This window comes from Arvicanthis niloticus, chromosome X, assembly GCF_011762505.2.
Source record: "Arvicanthis niloticus isolate mArvNil1 chromosome X, mArvNil1.pat.X, whole genome shotgun sequence".
In the NCBI taxonomy this organism is placed as follows: domain Eukaryota; kingdom Metazoa; phylum Chordata; class Mammalia; order Rodentia; family Muridae; genus Arvicanthis; species Arvicanthis niloticus.
In genome coordinates, this window is record NC_047679.1 from 95,788,283 (window position 1) to 95,807,335 (window position 19,053).

Consider the following 19,053-nt stretch of genomic DNA (forward strand, 5'->3'; position numbering starts at 1 on the left):
AATGAAGAAAAAGCCCAGTCTCACCCATTGTAGTTCTCATGACCACTTTAATAAAATAAGGAGTGTGTGAGACATCTTGGGAATGGGAGAGTTCTGAGAAGCTCTTCTTTAACTGGGAAGTTCTGAGACCACCTTCAACAAAGAAGAAACCCAGAATGTCTTTGTTCCCAAAACAAAGGTCCCCAGTCATATTTGGCCAAAAAGAAATATACACTTCACCTATCAGAATGGGAAACTTTTAACAAATGCAAATATGTATACCATAGGTGATATATTTGATGGCCCAAGCAACTGTCACAACAATCTTCCAACATGATAAGTGGTTATGCAAGAAATGATGTTTCTTCAAGGTTGTTTATAGCTGTACATACTTGTGACTATAAGATAGGAGTGCTGCATTTTTGAGGACCAACTTTGAGGCAGATGGCATGAGGACTGATTTCATCTCTTTATTCTTTCCTATGATATTAATGTAGACAAATGTGAAGTATCATTGGTTGCATATGTGTTGTATGAATATTATGGTCAGAGGAGATAGATTTAAAGTAATCTCAATTAACATGAGTATTGTGATGCATAGGTACAAGGAAGCCCTGGTTGTTCTTTAGTTGTATATGTGAACTTGGAGATCCCTAATGCAGAGGCTGGAGGTCTGAGACACCAGGCAGCAATTGTTACATTATTCCAACAGGTTGGATGTTTATCTTTGGTCTATTAAGTCTTTGGTCAGACGAGTTAAGTCCAAGGCCTCTTTCTTTTGAGAAAAAAAATGCCTTAAATGATCTATGGCAGGAAGAAGACTGGAAGTAATCCTAGACAGCTGCAAATACAGCAGGACACAAGGACTTGTTTTGAGAGCCCTTTCAAAGGAGTTTCATTTCTCAGTTTCCCTTTTGCAGAAACTGAAGGTCTGAAATTCATTTGTTAGATGGAGGTAGAAAGGGAAAGTAAGGAATGTTAGATGGTCTTTTGTGCAGAATGAGTGGTATAAGGCTCCCTTGGTCTGACACCTTGTAAAGGAGAAAATACTCAAAGCATCTTGGTAGATATAGGAATATATATGAGTACCATGTAACACAAAAGAAATCCTTTATGTTCCATTGGGCAAATGAGGTCACTGGCAACATTAGTGCTAGGAGAGTTTTGCCATCCTGTTCAAAGTAGTGAGAAGGAGTATTTTAACACTGGAAAATGTGGACACTGTGAGTCTGATGTTAGAGAGGAAAATTCAAGAGTCCATATTGAAGGAAGACAGAATCTCTTTCAGTCAGGGTGTGAAGGTACCATATATACTTCTGTAAAAGGTAAATGTCTCTGATACCTTATAGAGTGGAGAAAGCTCCCAGCACTGATCCTGTGTTTCCAATTCTTATTCAGAGTTTTTAATCTTCATAATTTGTGTTCATGCTGGGAGAGAAAAGGCGGTTACTTATGCCTTCTTCAAAAGGCCTGGAAAATTGTTGCTGGGTAGGTTATGTCCCCTAGTTTGAGTTCAGGCTGTCCAGTTCTAGGCAGAAATGTAGAAGTCATTCCATTTCTATTGACTTGCCGGAAGGCAGGTAGCATGGTTTCTATGCTCCAGTTGCTGAACTTGTACTGTGGGACCTAAAACCCAAGAGTCCTGGAGTCCATTATTTATACAGTGAGTCAATTGTGGAGCAATCCCTAATCAGTTAGGTGAAAGACTATTTTGAACATACGTAAAAAAGTAATCGGCCCCATTTTTGAGAGGAAGATTGTGTTGGGAGGGTAGGGAAGTGCAGGAATGTCACAGGATCCTTCTGGTGAAAGTTTACCTAGGCTTGACAGCAATCTGTGGTTTCTTCTGACAGGTTGTGTCAATGTCCCTGGATCTGTTCCCTACTTAAAGTTACAATTAGCCACAGAGGTTTCAACATGAAGGTCAGGTACCGTTCTTGTGATCAAAACCTAGGTTTTGTTTTGTTTTTATTTGCCATGGATGCCAGAGCGCTCTGAAGTGCTCTCTCTCTCTCTCTCTCTCTCTCTCTCTCTCTCTCTTTCCATATATATATATATATATATATATATATATATATATATATTATATATATGTATTTGTACACATATATATGTATATATACACATATGTGTGTCTACTTATCTTGGTGTTAAAAGTGTATTTCTAACTATTAAGTTCTGAGGGTTAAACTCTAGTCCTCCTTAGTTGGATAGTAGACCTGAATCACCAATTAACATAAGGAGAAACACCTATGGTATATTGGTCTAGGGAGTCAGTCTCAAGCACTCTTCTGCCTAGCCTGAATGTTTGAGATATTCTCCTTGGGCACAGAGTCAGTTCTACACCTTGTTTCATCAAAGGAGCATCTATCATACATCTCCTGCATACATAAGAAGACAAAAATATTTTTATTCACAGACAGTTTGTTACAGCAGCTCCACTTTGGTATACCATTAACATCATAGTTAGAGGTAATAAATCTAAGGACCTCTTCAGAAGATGTTTCAGCAGGGTATCAGCCCCCTTGAAGTCATGGGTTAGTTTAGTTCTTTGGGAGCATATCTAAGACTTGATGGAGTTATTAGGTAGAGGCAGAAATTGTTCTGGTTCTAGAAGGATAGGACTGAAACTCCATTGTGACTGCAGAAATTCTATTGCACGTTGATTATAAAAGGGCTATATGTGTGACCTTCTTGGCAGATTGAGGAGATCTGAAGTACTTTGCTTACCAAGTCGTATGTCTCAGGACCACTTCAGGCATTGAGAATGTGTGTGACACCCTTGTTCTGAAGTAAGTCTAAGATATATTTGGGCAATTCGTGAATGTCTGAGATTTCCTAGTCCTCAAAGGAATTGTATGCTAATGCTTCCTTGAATACTGGGCAGTTTCCGACACATTTGAAGTTGAGGGGATACATCTAAAACACCCTTGAATTATTGGTGAAATTTGTGAGACACATTGGTTCTAGACAGATAAAATTAAAGCCAGTTTGGCTACTGGGGAAGATCTGAGGATCCCTGGTGCTGAATGTACAGATCAGAAGCTCCCTTGGACCATAGAGTAGTTTGGAAGATCTGTGGTTCTGAAGTAGTAGTTCTGAAGCCTACTTGAGAATGACTGGAGTACATTCGGCTTCCTGGTTTAGACAGAGTGTGCCTGAAGACACCTTGAGCCCTTGAGGATGATTTGAGCTCCACTTCAGAGATTTGGAAAAGTGTGAGTGTTTTCTATTTTCAAGGAATAAATCTTTGGCCAAATTGTCAGAAACACAATCTGATGGACCACTAGACATATAAAGAATGCTTGAGGCATCCACAAACAGGAACTATTAAGGATACCATTCTTCAGAGGCAGACGGTCTCATACTATGTTGGGGACTGCAAGGAGGTCAAAGAATCTTGTAAGTAGCAGGGTAAAATCAATGGTTAATTTGGGCAGTAGGGAAGGCCTAAACCTTTCCTTATCTAGTCTTTATGGGAACCTAGAACATCCATATTATGTAGGCCAGGTAGCTGTGTAATCAATCTCCAACATGCTAAGAGGCATTTCCCAGCTAGGTCTCCCAATAATAAGTGGCTTAATTTTGAATAAAAAGGACATGGCTTCTTCATTTCTGCTGACCAAGTTTAAAGTATATATGTTAGGTCTAGAGTTTTGATGGCTACTCTTAGGCTTTTTGACCTCAGGCACCAGGGTCCTGTTCTTTGGACAGATGTCATAAGGTCAGAGAATCAGAATAAGAAGCACTGAGAGCACCTTAGATAATGGAAGTTAATTTGTCACCCATTAGGTAAGATGAAGTAGTCCTAGTGCCATGCAGTTAAGAAGAAGCACATGTTATTCTCCATGGGAAACAAATTATATAGCATGTTCTTTTATCTAGGGAAACAAATTATATAGCATGTTCTTTTATCTAGAAAATTGTAAGCCACTCTTAGTCAGAAAGGTAATGCCTGTCATGCTTTTAGTCACACTGATGTCTTACTGTGGATTTACGGCAGATAGGAGTGGAAGTCATAGGTTTGACAGATGGTTGACATGAAGAAAATTGTTCTAAACTCCTGTTGTTCATATGGGGCACATAGTGGCAAAACATGAGGGTTGCATTTGGGTAAATAGAGCTGAAAATGCCATGGTAAGAGAGAGTATGACCCAGGCTCCCCTCTTGAGATGGGCTGCATTACAGGTTCCACTTTGCAAGCTGGGCAGCCCTTATGCCTCATTGAACAAAAGGCTTCTTAGGCCAGAACTTGAAGGTCTGACCCACTCTTAATCAGCGAACAAACTTCTGAAATCTCTTTTGTTATGCTCAGTTTGTTAGATGGGTTATTTAAGAGCCCCTCTCTTTTATTCTGAAACATTCTGAAGCTGCCTGAAACAAGGGAGAAATATCTATTTTCCCTTTGGTGAGACTAGAAGAGTCTGAGGCCATATTGGTCAGACTGAGAAGGTCTGATACTTTCTTTAGGGGAGAGAATAGAACTAAAGTTCCCAATTTACTGTGGGGTCCCTGGAGCTAGCATGGTTACTAAATATGAATATTTGAGGCTCCTATGACAGAAAGGTTACTAATGAGGGACCCATCCCATGTTCTTATTGGATGGCTATGAGTCTCTCTTGGTAACAGTGGAATGAACTTAGGTTCCCTAGTTGGGATTTGGTATGTTTGAATTTTTCTTGGATACAAGGGAATGGTGCTGTGTTCCCTTTTGGAACTGGTACAGATATGAGTCCTTGTATAAGAGGAAACAAAGCCCTGGGTCACCCTTTGGCCCTAATGGTAGGTTTCTCTTCCTCTTGGACAGAAAGATACTGTTTTGATCCCTCCTTGGTAGAAACAGGGTGGGTGACATCCTCTTGGGCTGATGATGAAGGTTATGTACTCTCATGGGAATGAGTAATGTCAGAGTAATGTCAGCTGAGACAGACTCATGCAGTTTTGATATGATAGACTCATGTGTTGAAACAAGAAATGTGAAGAAAGACACATGGAGGACACATGAGAAAATTAAAGTTACATGTGGTACCCAATGTGACTTAAGCATAATGGGTATCTCTGCTTCTAATGTAGAAAAACAACAGGTTATTAGAGAATAGCAATGTTGCTTAAGAAAATTTGGCAAAATGGAAGCTACTGCAGCTAGGTGGTGTCTTAGGGTTTCTATTTTTGCACAAACAGCATGACCAAGAAGCAAGTTGTGGAGGAAAGGGTTTATTCATCTTACACTTCTATGTTGCTGTTCATCACCAAAGGAATTTAGGACTGGAACTCAAGCAGGTCAGGAAGCAGGAGCTGATGCAGAGGCAATAGAAGGATGCTACTTACTGGCTTGCTTCCTCTGGCTTGCTCAGCTTGCTTTCTTATAGAACCCAACACTACCAGCCCAGGGATGGTACCACCCATAAGGGGCCCTCCCATCTTGATCATTAATTTAGAAAATGCCTTATAGATGGATCTCATGGAAGCATTTTCTCAACTGAAGCTCCTTTCTCTGTGATAACTCCAGCTTGGGTCAAGATGACACAAAACCAGTCAGTACAGGTGGTATCCTGCCTTGCTACCAGAGGTGTTTTTTGCTTTTACTTCATTGTTTTCATGTATACTGTTTTGGAAAAGTTTAATGGGAAACCTGACAATTCTCTTCTGTTATAGAAGACTGCAGAGATGGCTATGTGCTTAGAGAGTTTGCAGATAGAGATAGAAGTGCCTGAGAAACAAAAAGTTCCAATGGGAGGAGAAAAAAATTTAGTATTGTTGAATGAGATTGAGAATGCACCACCACCATGTGATGAAAGCAGAAAGCAAAGTAGGCAGGAAGGCAAACTACCTTCCTGCCCTGCATCTAGAAGACTAAAATAGCAGAAATGGCACAGGTACAACAGGTTAATGTGCAGCCAAGTACACCACCATAGACTTTGTTTGGACCTGAACAGGCACCTTCAACCTTCCCAGTCTTTTTGCAGCATATGCCTGCTAACAGTGGTGGACAGGCTTGTAATGAATTGATCTGGCGACAGATAAAAATGTTAGGTCTAAAGAATGTTAAAGCCTGTTGTATCTTATCATTTGTATTTTTGTTTGTTAAAGAAATACTAAATAATTGGGTTACACAGCATAGAGTGATCCCACAAGATTGGAAGGGATTGGTGTCAGGTATTCTAGAAGCTGATCAACAATTACAATGGATGTCATGGTGGAGGCAAAAAGCTAATATAATTTAGCACAACTAGTGCAAAATAATTTATCAAGAATAGTAAGAGAGAAGTACAGCCTTGAAATTCTCCTGGCATTAGGTTGTGCCACTGATGCTGCTGTTCTGCCACTACTGAACTGGACTGCTGGTATCTTCATGAAGAGTTTGCCAGTGAATCAAGCTGTTTCTATTGCTGCTGCTGCTGTTGACCTGTGAACTGAACTGCTGAATTCCTGACAAGCAGATTGGATTTGCTCCAAAGAACCATTTCTAAATAGGTCCACTTCCCCTGTACCCATTCTTTTACACTATCTCTGGTGGTTAGTGGGATAGAAGGGAGATTAAGGTTTTTAAGCACCCTCATTAACTGTAGGCTTCAAAAATTAAAGTTTCAAAGGTGAGCATGAAGAAGTTTACAGAGCCCCATGAGCAGGTGGTGGAGGGTATGTCCTAAAATCAATTGTGCTACTGAAAAAAGTTTCATATTGTTCTGCACACCTCCTGAGTCCCTTTTCGACCGCAAATAAGGACACATGAGGCAATAATCGGGTATCATTACAAACGAGGCTTTACTTCTTGTAACAGGAAAAGCGGAAAGACAGAAAGGCAGGAAGAGGGACCACTTAAATACACCCTAGAGTGACATGTTCACTTCTGATTGACTGTTCACTCATCACGCAATATTACGCCTCGGGATTGGCCAGTGACGTTGGTGGGCTTTCTGCCTTCACAGCTGCACAGTTAATTGTTTACTAGTGGGAAGACACAAGGCCAGCTCCTTCTTGGAATGGCGAATGTATACCCACTGAACATGGCTTCCTACATCTCTCCCTGTTTAAATTATTAATATGAAACAGCCTTTTGCCCATTAAGCGCAGCACCAACTCAGTAAGGGAAAGCAGAGGCCTGATCCCCTGTGCAAAATGAGATATTGTAATGGGTTTAATTCCCATACCCATCTCGATGCCTTTTGACGGGGAAAGGGAGCCTCCACCCTGGGGCACCACCAGGGGAGGTTTCTTGGCATCAAACCTTTGTGCAATCAGGCATACTTTCGGGAAATCTATCCACACTCGTGGAACATTCCCTGTCGAGTACCCACTCGAAAACACCTCTAAATGTTCAGGTACCGGTTATTCAGGCAAGGGTTGGCTGGACTTAGACCTCTCATCGACCCAGTGCAGTGGGCTGAACCCTTGGGGTGCATCGACTGAGGGTCTCAGTCATCGGCTACTTTCTCAGCCTAGATAGTCAAATTTCAGGGAGAGATGCTTGCTTCAAGACTGCGAGTGCTTGGGCAATAGCGGCCTTGTCACATTTTTGTTGGGCTCTGAGCTTACAGACCAACCATCATGAACACTAATCCACAACATAGGGCTGTACCAAACAGGCCTATCCCCACCATTTAAGAAAGAAGGAAAAGGCAGAAGAAATTCAAGAAGTAAAATCGCCAGGGGTAACAGGGTCCATCGGCACTCCATCAAGGCTCAAGATCCGGTTTTGCAATTGCTGCTGCACCAGGTCCAGCTCCCCAGTCCAATTCTCTTTTAAATAAGCAGAAAGATTATGGCTTTGAATAAATGTATCATTCACAAATCTCAGGGGTGTAATACCTGGATGTGGGGTTGCTGACACGCAGCTTATTTGAACCACATCCGTGAGCTGCTCCACATGGGCTTGGAGCAAATCAACTCTCTGATTGACCAACAGGATGCCTGATACGCATCCACTTTCTGTGGAAGGGTCAAAGCCTCAGAGGTCTTTTCTGAAATTTGATTAACAACAGTAGCTCCTGTAACTTGATTAACCATGTCTGTGTCAGTTGTCACAGCTGTAGTTGTAGAGATGGTAATAGCAGCGATAAGGGCTGCAGTTATATCAAAATCTCTCTTCTGTCGGAATAAAATCAAGGTCCCAGACGTCTGAACGGGGATAGGGATTAGAGTGGTATACTGGCTATTAGGCCTGCTTATAGAAAAAGGCAGACCAGCACTGGGACATAAAGCAAGTTACATTGGTACAAGTTAGCAGAAGCAACGCCTTTTAAGAAGGCAAGGGCATAGGTTTTGGAAAAGCAGATAGGATAGCCATCTAAATTCACTATATATACTAGGAACCCGATTTAGGAGAGTCCAAATGGGAACTGAGAGCGTCTGCAGATGAATCTTTCGGGGGGTCATTTTCAGGAACCACGAGTCGCCGTGTCAGTCGCTCTGGCAGCCAAAGTCTTCTTCCTGTGGAAAAACACAAACTGCTCCCCGGGATCTTATTAAAATAGGATCCAGGCCTTTCCATTGACCAGTCAAAACATCTTTCCATTTTATCATTTCTTTTGGCCTAGTTGGTTCCAGGCAATGGCGATCAGCCGCTGTATTGCCCTGACTGTCCGAATTCAAAAAGTTGAGGGTAAAAAGTGCCAGAGAAACAGTAGCTCGTGGCACCGTGGGCAGAGCTTCCTCAACTTCTCCCTTTTGTTTTATCAAATAAGTTTTAAGGGTACGATGAGCACGCTCAATGATACCCTGTCCCTGAGGGTTGTAAGGAAGACCCGTCAGGTGTGTCACCTCTATATGGCGACAAAATTGTTGAAATTTTTGAGAAGTGTAGGCTGGTCCATTGTCAGTTTTAAGGATTTTAGGCTTTCCCCAGACACTCCAGGCCTCGAGGCAATGTTGAATAACATGGGCCGCCTTTTCTCCGGTCAATGGAGAGGCGAACATAACTCCAGAACAGGTATCAATGGAGACATGCAAATATTGTAATTTACCAAAGGATGGGATGTGAGTAACATCCATTTGCAAGATCTGTAATGGCCTGATTCCCCGAGGGTTAATTCCTGTATGGGGAACAGGTAGGAATTGACAGCAGTTTTGGCACTGAGTCACGATATCTCTGGCCTCCCTTCTAGAGATGTTAAATCGACATCTTAGTGTCTTAGCTGTCACGTGAAACCTTTTGTGAAAGGCTTTAGCCAAATCTAATTTTGGTGAAAGGGCAATTGCAATCAACTTTGTGGCTCGATCTGCCAGGTCATTTCCACGGGACATAGGTCCCGGTAAGCCTGAGTGAGCCCTAATATGAGTTATAAAGACAGGGAATCTTCGCTTAGCCAGGGTAATCTGAATCTTTTGAAAAACTTCTACAAGTCTGCTAGATGTCTTAATTAACCCAGCAACTTCTAATGCTTTTACTGTATTAACCACATAGAAGGAATCTGAAACAATATTTAAGGGACCTGGAAAAATTTCCAGAACCTCTGACACCACTAAGCATTCCACAATTTGAGGTGAGGTTTCATGATATTGTTTGGATGTAACCTTATCATTAACCACATAGGCACCCACTCCTGTTTTTGACCCATCCGTATAAACTACCATTCCATCTGGGAGTGGCTCCTGAGACACAATATGTGGAAATATGATAGCTTGAGTTAAGGCAAATTGTAAGATGGGATGCTTAGGATAATGATTATCTATTTGACTGTTGAAGGGAGTAACTAGCACTGCCCAAACATCAGAGGTCACCATTAATATTTGGACTTGATGGGCAGTATAAGGCACTATCAAAACCTTAGGCTCCCTTCCAAAATGAGTAATGGCTGCTTTTAGTCCACGAAGGGCAAGTTGAGAGACTGAATCTGGATACCTTTCAATAATCTTTGCGGGAGAAGCATTGGGATGAACCCATAACAAGGGCCCCTCCTGCCATAATACAGCAGTTGGTAAGTGCCTAGTTTTAAAAAAACACATAAGTCAAAGGTTTTGGTTTCATCTATGCGTTTCAAGTGGGCATCTTGTAAAGCGTTTTCTACTACTTGCAGAGCACGGCTCGCAGCTGGTGTTAAGGCCCTCGGTGAGGAAATATGAGCATCCCCTTCCAAAATATCAAATAAAGGTTTCAGCTCGGCCGAGGAAATTTTTAAAAATGGTCTTAACCAATTAATACCACCTAATAATTTCTGAAAATCATTCAAAGTATATAAATGGTCTCTACGAATCTCCAGTTTCTGAGGAATTATCTTTTCTGGATAGATAACTGTCCCTAAAAAGGAACCAATTTCTGAAAATTGAACTTTCTCAGTAGCAACATGTAGACCCCACTGTTCCAAGGTGTTTAATAATAAGGGGTATGAGGTCTGTAAAGTACTTAAATTCTTATGACACATAATAATGTCATCTGTGTAATGGGCCAGCAGCAGCGAAGGAAATTGTTTCTTAATTGGCTCGAGGGCCATTTGCACATACAGCTGACATATAGTGGGGCTGTTGGCCATGCCCTGAGGCAGAACTTTCCACTGATATCTCTTATCAGGTTCAAAATGATTAATAGTAGGTAGTGTAAATGCAAATCTTGGTCTATCTTGTGGACACAAAGGAATAGAGAAAAAACAATCCTTAATATCTATAATTATGATTTTCCACTGCTTAGGCAAGGCAGAGAGTAAAGGTAAGCCTCGTTGCATGGAGCCAAATAGTCGCATCTGTGCATTGACGGCTCTTAAATCATGTAAAAGCCTCCACTTTCTGGATTTCTTTTTAATAAAAAATATGGGTGTATTCCAGGGAGAGGTAGAAGGTTCTAAATGACCGAGCTGCACTTGTTCTTTAATTAGTTTGGTAGCAGCTTCCAATTTTTCAGAGGATATGGACCACTGAGGAACCCACACAGCCTCCTCTGTGAGCCAGGGTATGGGCATAGAACCCTCAGTGGCAACTAGGGAAAACCCAGGCCTTGTCTTCCTGTGTTTGATTCTTGTGAGACAGGATCTAACCTTCCTTGTTCGTTCCTGTCAAGACCCTTCCCTTCTTTAAATCCCATGCTCTTCATAATGTTTATAGCTTGTGGGGAGTATTCACTAGTCAGAACTAGCCCTAGGCCTTGTAAGATGTCCCTTCCCCAGAGATTGACAGGGAGAGGAAGCACATAAGGTATAAAACTTCCTGTTTGACCCTCTGGTGCCTGCCAAGTCAACGATCGAGAACTGACTGTGGGACTGGCCTCGTATTCCAATCCTTGTAGGGAGTGGGACGATCTCTTTACAGGCCATGTCTTAGGCCACCAATTAGAAGAAATAATACTTTTATCCGTTCCTGAGTCCAGAATTCCAGTAAAGTGCTTCCCCTCTATTGCTAACTGTAAGGTGTGTCTAGTTTTAAAATCAACCACCAGATGAGCGAAGTCAGTTCCTGAGGAACCAAGCCCTTGAGTACCTCTAAGCTTCTCGGTGGATGGAAAAACAATCATGTAAGCTTGGAAGAACAACCAATTGAGCAATCCTGTCCCCAGGGGAGATGGAGAATACACCTTGTAGGCTAGAACAGAGAACTTGAAGTTTTCTGGTATAATCCTGATCTATTACACCAGGGTGTACCACGAGCCCTTTCAAGGTAAGAGAGGAGTGGCCTAAAATAAGGCCGACACTTTTCTCTGGCAGGGGGCCTCTATAATCAACTGGGATTGGCTGCACCCCTATGTGTGGCATTAGTAGGACTTGGGAGGTGGAGCGGAGGTCCACTCCTGCAGAACCCCTTGTGGCTCTGCAGCGAAAAGAGTCCCCTGAGTGTTCAGCAGTGTCCCATATCTTTTGGGGCCCTGGGATCTTGGGCCCGCATATCCGTTTTTTTGAAAAATTTTCTTCCTTAATGGCTGAGGGATTTGGAGGGAGGATCTAACCTTTTATATCCCTAACAGAGCAGCAATCCAGAGCCAGATGATAGCCCTTTCTGCACCTAGTGCACAGCTTTGATGGTATTTGATTATTTGGGCACTCTTTTTTCATATGTCCCACCTTCCGACAGGCATAGCATCGGGCCATATGTTTTGAAGGGAATTTTCCACGATTCTGACCCTTAAGCAGGACTGCAGCCATTTCTAGTTTGCCGCTGTGAGTCCTGCATTAGTAAGGGGATCCCCCAAGCCACGGCAGACTCTTAACCAATCTTGTAGCCCCTTAGCTCTCCGAGGAGCAATGGCTGCACGGCATTCGGCTGTGGCATTTTCAAAGATCATCTGTTCTATCAATGGCATCGCCTGCTCTGGTTCCCCAAAGATTCTACCAGCTGCCTCAGTCATTCAAACCACAAAGTCAGAGAAAGACTCATTAGCTGTCTGAATTATCTTGGACAAATAAAGGTTACTGCCTTCCTTCCTAGGGAGGGACTTCCATGCCTTTACTGCAGTTGATGCTATCTGTGCGTAGACCTGCCAAGGATGAGTGGTCTGGTCATTTGAGTGTACGCCAACTCCCGCCAGCATGTCAAAAGCCCATAATTGTTGTCCCTCAGTATTTGCATTAATACTGGCTTGTGCTTGCAATGCCTCATGCCACAAGGCCTTCCACTCTAGGTATTGGCCCATATTGTTAAGTACCGCCTTCACTGTGTCCTGTCAGTCTCCTGGCGTCATAGCAGCTGTACCTAACCTCTCCACTTGGGCTATAGTAAAATTAGCTCCAATTCCATATGCACGTACTGCCTCAGCTAATTCTTTGACCTGTCTATAGTCTACGGGGGCATGAACTCGGGCGCCTTCTGTCGCTTCAAAGACCGGAAATGCAAGCTGTAGCTGTCTCCGATCTCCTGGGCTGAGAAATGAATTAGGGGTGCTGCTGGAGGCATAGGCTGGAGGCAAGGGCGGGGCTGAGGAATTCAAGGTCTTCTTAGTCTTATCTCAGAACTGCTATCCTTTGTATAGGCAGCTGCTTCCTGCCCCAGGCTCTCTTCCTCTCCTTGCATTAGGTCGTCCTTGGAGCTGCTAAGGTTTATGGAAGCAGGCTCCTTAATGGGGTACAGGGGGCTCCCCCTGAACTCCCTTCTCTCTTCACCAGCCGGTGAAGGTTCCTTAACTTTAATAGGCCCTGCAGTGGCCCCTATTCCTCTTGAATACTCTTTCCTATAACCAGGCTCCTTGGCCTGCCTCTGTTGTCCAGACTTTCTTGCCTGCTTCTCCTTTCCAAGCTCTTTGGCTTGATGCCGGATAACACACTCTGGTTCTGATAGCCTGGAGCGGACCTCTTTTGAAACCTCTTGACTTGCCCTACTAGCTGTGCTTTGGGCTGGATCCTCACAACACAAGTAGGCTAAAAGCGAAAACCACACAAGCAAGAGGCCAACTACTGCAGCAATGGCAGTGGGTGAATATTCACTCACAACGGTTTCCACCCCAAGCATACCTTCCAGAGTTGTACCTCGACTCCTGCAATCTTTTAACCCACCCAAAACTTGGGTGGTCTTCCGTGGCGCCTTGAAATTCCCGGGTTCTCGGCACCAGATGTTCCGCACACCTCCCGAGTCCCTTTTCGCCCACGAATAAGGACACTTGAGGCAATAATCGGGTATCACTACAGATGAGGCTTTACTTCTTGTAACAGCAAAAGCGGAAAAAACGGAAAGGCAGGAAGAGGCACCACTTAAATACACCCTAGAGTGACGTGTTCACTTCTGATTGACTGTTCACTCATCACCCAATATTACGCCTCGGGATTGGCCAGTGACTTTGGCGGGCTTTCTGCCTTTGCAGCTTTGCAGTTAATTGTTTACTAGTGGGAAGACACGATGCCAGCGCCATCTTGGAATGGCGAATGTATAACCACTGACCATGGCTTCCTACATCATATCTCTTGGGAGGTGGAGCAAATGTGCAAAATGCCTTAGTGAAGGTCAAAGATCTTCCTGAACCCTTTGAGCATATGACAAAAGTTTTACTGTTCCTTGAGCAAATGGAAAACAACACAGAGCTTTTGAAGAAGATGAACCCACTAAAGAACTTTGGGCAAATGGTAAAATTTCTATATACCCTTACTTACATGTTGATGATACCTTGGTCCCTAGGAGAGATGGCAAACGTCGTCCAGAAAGAAGGCTGGAGGCAGAAATATTTTCTGGTGCTTTGTAAGACACAGAATTTGTCAGACACTCTTGGGCTAATGGTAGAAGTCCTAGAATTTTTTTTTGGGGGGGGGGGATGTGGACTTTCCCTCCGACCCTTGGGGAGATAACAGAGGTTTTGTAGAACTTAAGTTTGAATTGAAAAGAGAAATATCACCCTGTACATGGAGAAAATGCTTTGGATATGTTGAGGAGGATGAAGAAACAGCTGAAGCCCCGGGGCAGATGTTGAACACACTAGTACCTTTGGGACAAACAGAGAAGGCCTCTGAGATTAGTGAGATGGTAAGGATTGACTAGCATGCCCTTGGGTAGATTGTTCCACAGTCCCTTGATTAGATGTGAAACATTTTGAAGCCTTTTGAACAGAAACAGAAGGTGTGGCAATCACCTGAGGAGTAATATTAGTCGTTGATGAAATTTTTGGCAGCATGAGATGATGCACACCTCCTTTTTGCAGAATAGGGAAGGCTGAAATTGTCTTCCTCAGTTGCAAAAGTTTTAAAGTATCCTTTGTGAGAAGGATCACCTCCTAACCTCTTTTTTTTATAGAAACTGTATTCCAGGGTTTACTTGGGTAGATAAAGAAGGTCTAGTGAAAAGGCGTACAGAAGAAACACTTTTGGGTAGATGAAGACAAATGTGAAGTACCATGTTCATATATTATCAAACATAGGGCCTTTTGCTGAAATGAGGAAGGTCTTAATATGCCTTGTGTACATGTAGAAGTCTTTTTTAAAATTTTAATTCTTTTTTATTGGGTATTATATTTATATTTCAAATTTTATCCCCTTACCCCACTTCCCCCCATCACCCAGAAACCTCCTATCCCATCCCACATCCTCATGTTTCTATGAAGCTGTGCCCCCACCTACCCCCACCCCCACCCCTACTCACCACTCCCCCCACCCTCACATTCCCCCCTACTCTGTCCCTTCATGGGACCAAGAATCTCCTCTGCCACCTATGCCCAAAAAGGCCATCCTCCCCTACATATACTGCTAGAGTCATGGATCCCTCCTTATGTGCTCCCAGGCTGGTGGTTTAGACCCTGGGGAGCTCTGGTTGATTGGTATTATAGCTCTCCTTGCAGGGGGCCAACCTCCTTGCCCGGGCTTGGGGGTGAGAGAAGGGGAGAGAGAGAAGCAGCTGCTTCTTCTTTCTTCTCCTCTTCCCACTGTCCAGTTCTTCTCTATGCTACTGTAGCTGACCTGCAGTCAGCATCCTGGCCCTAAGACCAGAAAGGTGTTAATTAAATAGCCTTGTGCCATCCTAAAAACTTCTTCTGAGAATAATGGGACTGCAGGCTAGGGTGATTAACACCTGTAGCCTAACAGCAGAGGATTAGGCAATGTGGCCTTTGTTTTATCTCAGCAGGAACTGCTGGACTCTAACTTGCAAGAAGAAAAGACACTTAGAAAAGTTGCTATAGAGTTTATTAAGTGTAAAAAGTATCCTATGAAAGCTATCTGAGGGGAAACATGGAATGGTCCTGAGTGGGGAAGAAGAAAAGATTCTAACAAAGTAAAAACCCAAGGGAGAAAAATTCTAGGCAGGGGAAAAGGAAAGGGTGACAAGGTCCTAACTAACTAATTGACTAGTCTAACTCACCATTCTAACTGCCTATTCTAACTCACCATTCTAACTACCTCTCATCTCTTTGTTCTCAGAACTTATACATCTTTCAGAGTACATGGTCACATGTTACAAGGTTCATCACAAGTTTACACCAAATTTCAAGTCATAAATTGAAATAGAAGTTTACAACAGAGAATGTTTACATGAATATACATTAGGAGTAATTATCTAGCTAGATATTCATCACCTGTCTAGCTCCACAGGTTCGCAGAAAGTTTGAAACTATAACTTAAGAAATTAGTGAAGTTTTGTATAGATAAACCCAGGCAATATTTTCTCTTCTGTCCTGGTACCTACAATAAATTGTGGATTCTCTCTAGTAACCTAGGCTAATTGTTTTATGACCTCTTGGAATGTGCTCTGAGCAGGAAGGTCCAGTTACTATCACTCTTGGGGCAATTAACTGATAACACTCAGGAGACTGGCAGAGTTCTCATTGCAGTTTGACTATGCCTAAGGGACTTAATAGCAGTTCCGATAAAAGAGCTTAATAATCACTGATATAATTTTAGGAATTCTTATAGGATCATCATTAAGACTTAAGAAGTCATCTATTTGTCTATATAGTATCACTACAAGACAGTACATCTTCGTGGATCTGTAGAGATCTGCTACAAAGGGGTGTGCTATTGCTTAGTGATAGTAGCATATGTATAACAATAATAATGGGAAAAGCATATTAATAGCAGGAATCTTTCCTAAAATCACATCCACCACAGCCTTGCTAATGGGGCACACTCGTCGCAGATTATATAATAATCCGAGGCAAGCATTTCAGGATGATCATCTGCTCATTATTAGCTTGTCCCATTATGGCTCCTGACATCTCCTCATGGGGTCACAAACCCTTTCTGCTCCTTCAGTCTTCTCTCTAATCATATCAGTAGTTAGCTGTGAATGTCCTCTGAATGAGTCAGTTTCTGGCAGACCTCTAAGGAGACAGCTATATCATATTCTTTTCAGCATGCACTTCCAGCCATCCATATCATTGTCTAGCTTAGGTGACTGTACATGGGATGGATACCCAGGTGGAATGGTCTCCAGATGGCCCCTCCTTTAGGTTCTGTCCCATATTTTGTTTCCATATTTGCTCCCTTGAGTATTTTTGTTACTCCTTCTAAGTAGGACTGAGGCATCCCCTCTTGGTCTTCCTTCTTCATGAGCTTCATGTGGTCTGCTGGTTGAGTCTTTGCTATTCCAAGCTTTGGGGCTAACATCCGCTTATCAGTGAGTAAATACCATGTGTGTTCTTTTGTGATTAGGTTAACTCACTCAGGATGATAATTTCTAGTTTCATTCATTTACCTAAGAATTTCTTGAATTCATTATTTTTAATAGCTGAGTAATACTCCATTGTGTAAATGTACCAAATTTTTGGTGTCCATTCCTCTGTTGAGGGACATCTGGGTTCTTTCCAGCTTCTGGCTATTATAAATAAAGCTGCTATGAACATAGTGGAGCATATGTCCTTATTATATATAGGAGCATCTTCTGGGTATATATGCCCAGGAGTTGTATAGCTGGATCCTCAGGTAATGCTATATTCAGTTTTCTGAGGAACAGCCAGACTGATTTCCAGAGTGCTTGTACCAGCTTGCAATCCCACCAACAATGGAGTAGTGTTCCTCTTTCTCCACATCCTTTCCAGCATTTCCTATCACTTGAGTTTTTGATCTTAGCCATTCTGACTGGTGTGAGGTGGAATCTCAGGGTTGTTTTGATTTGCATTTCCCTGATGACTAAGGATTTTGAGCATTTCTTAAGGTGCTTCTCTGCCATTCGAATTTCCTCTGTTGAGTATTATTGTTTAGCTCTGTACCCCATTTTTAATGGGGTTACTTGGTTGTCTGGAGTATAATTTCTTGAGTTCTTTGTATATTTGGATATTAGCCCTCTATCAGATGTAGGATTGGTAAAAATCTATTCCCAATCTGTTGGTTGCCATTTTGTCTTGTTGTCAATGTCCTTTGCCTTACAGAAGCTTTGCAATTTTATGAGGTCCCATTTGTCATTTTTTTCTCTTAGAGCATAAGCCATTGGTGTTCTATTGAGGAACTTTTCCCCTGTGTCTAGGTATTCGAGTGTCTTCCCCACCTTCTCTATTATTAGTTTCAGTGTATCTGGTTTTATGTGAAGGTCTTTTATCCACTTGGATTTGAGCTTTGTACAAGGAGATAAGAATGGATTGATTTGAATCATTCTACATGTTGACCTCCAGTTGAAACAGCACCATTTGATGAAAAAGCTATCCTTTTTTCCACTGGATGGTTTTAGCTCCTTTGTCAAAGATCAAGTGATCATAGGTGTGTGGGTTCATTTCTGGAACTTTAATTCTATTCCATTGATCTTCCTGCCTGTCACTGTACCAAAACCATTCAGTTTTTATTACTATTGCCTTGTAGTACAATTTGAGGTCAGGGACAGTGATTCCCCCAGAAATTCATTTATTGTTGATAATAGTTCTCGCTATCCTGATTTTTTTGTTATTCCAAATGAATTTGCAAATTTTTCTTTCTATTTCTATGAAGAATTGATTTGGAATTTTAATGGGGATTGCATTGAATCTATAGATTGGTTTTGTCAGGATGGCCATTTTTACTAAATTAATCCTGATGATCGAGGAGCATGGGAAATCTTTCCATCTCCTGAGATATTCTTCTATTTCTTTCTTCAGAGATTTGAAGTTCTTGTCATAAAGATCTTTCATTTGCTTGGTTAGATTCATTCCAAGGTATTTTATATTATTTGTAATTATTGAGAAGGGTGTCATTTCCTTAATTTCTTTCTCAGCCTGTTTATCTTTTGAATAGCGGAAGGCTACTGATTTATTAGAGTTGATTTTATATCCAGCCACTTTGCTGAAGTTGTTTATCAGGTTTAGGAGTTCTCTGGTGGAAATTTTAGAGTCACTCAAGTATACTATCATATCATCTGCAAATAGTGAAATTTTGACTTCTTCCTTTCCTATTTGTATCCCTTTGACTTCCTTTTGTTGTCTAATCGCTCTAGCTAGGACTTCCAGTACTATATTGAATAGGTAGGGTGAGAGTGGGCAGCCTTATCTAGTCCCTATCTTAGTGGGATTGCTTCCAGTTTCTCTTTATTTAGTTTGATGTTGGCTACTAGCTTGTTTTATATTGATTTTATTATGTTTAGGTATGGGCCTTAAATTCCTGATCTTTCCAAGACTTTTAACATGAAGGAATGCTGAATTTTGTCAAATGCTTTCTCAGCATCTACTGAGATGATCATGTGGTTTTTTCTTTGATTTTATTTATGTAGTGGATTACATTGATGGATTTCCGAATATTGAACCATCCCTACATTCCTGGGATAAAGTCTACTTGATCATGA

At 42.1% G+C, this 19,053-nt stretch overlaps 1 protein-coding gene across 1 annotated transcript in view; it reads left to right on the top strand.

The window, feature by feature from the left end:
- Positions 1-2,678: 2,678 nt before the first annotated feature.
- LOC117694656 (testin-like) overlaps positions 2,679-19,053 on the top strand; it is a 55,949-nt gene continuing 39,574 nt past the window's right edge. Inside the window, exon 1 of the mRNA XM_034485629.2 lies at positions 2,679-2,771. The gene's annotated coding sequence lies outside the window, so the exon portion shown is untranslated. The remainder of the gene's footprint in view (positions 2,772-19,053) is intronic.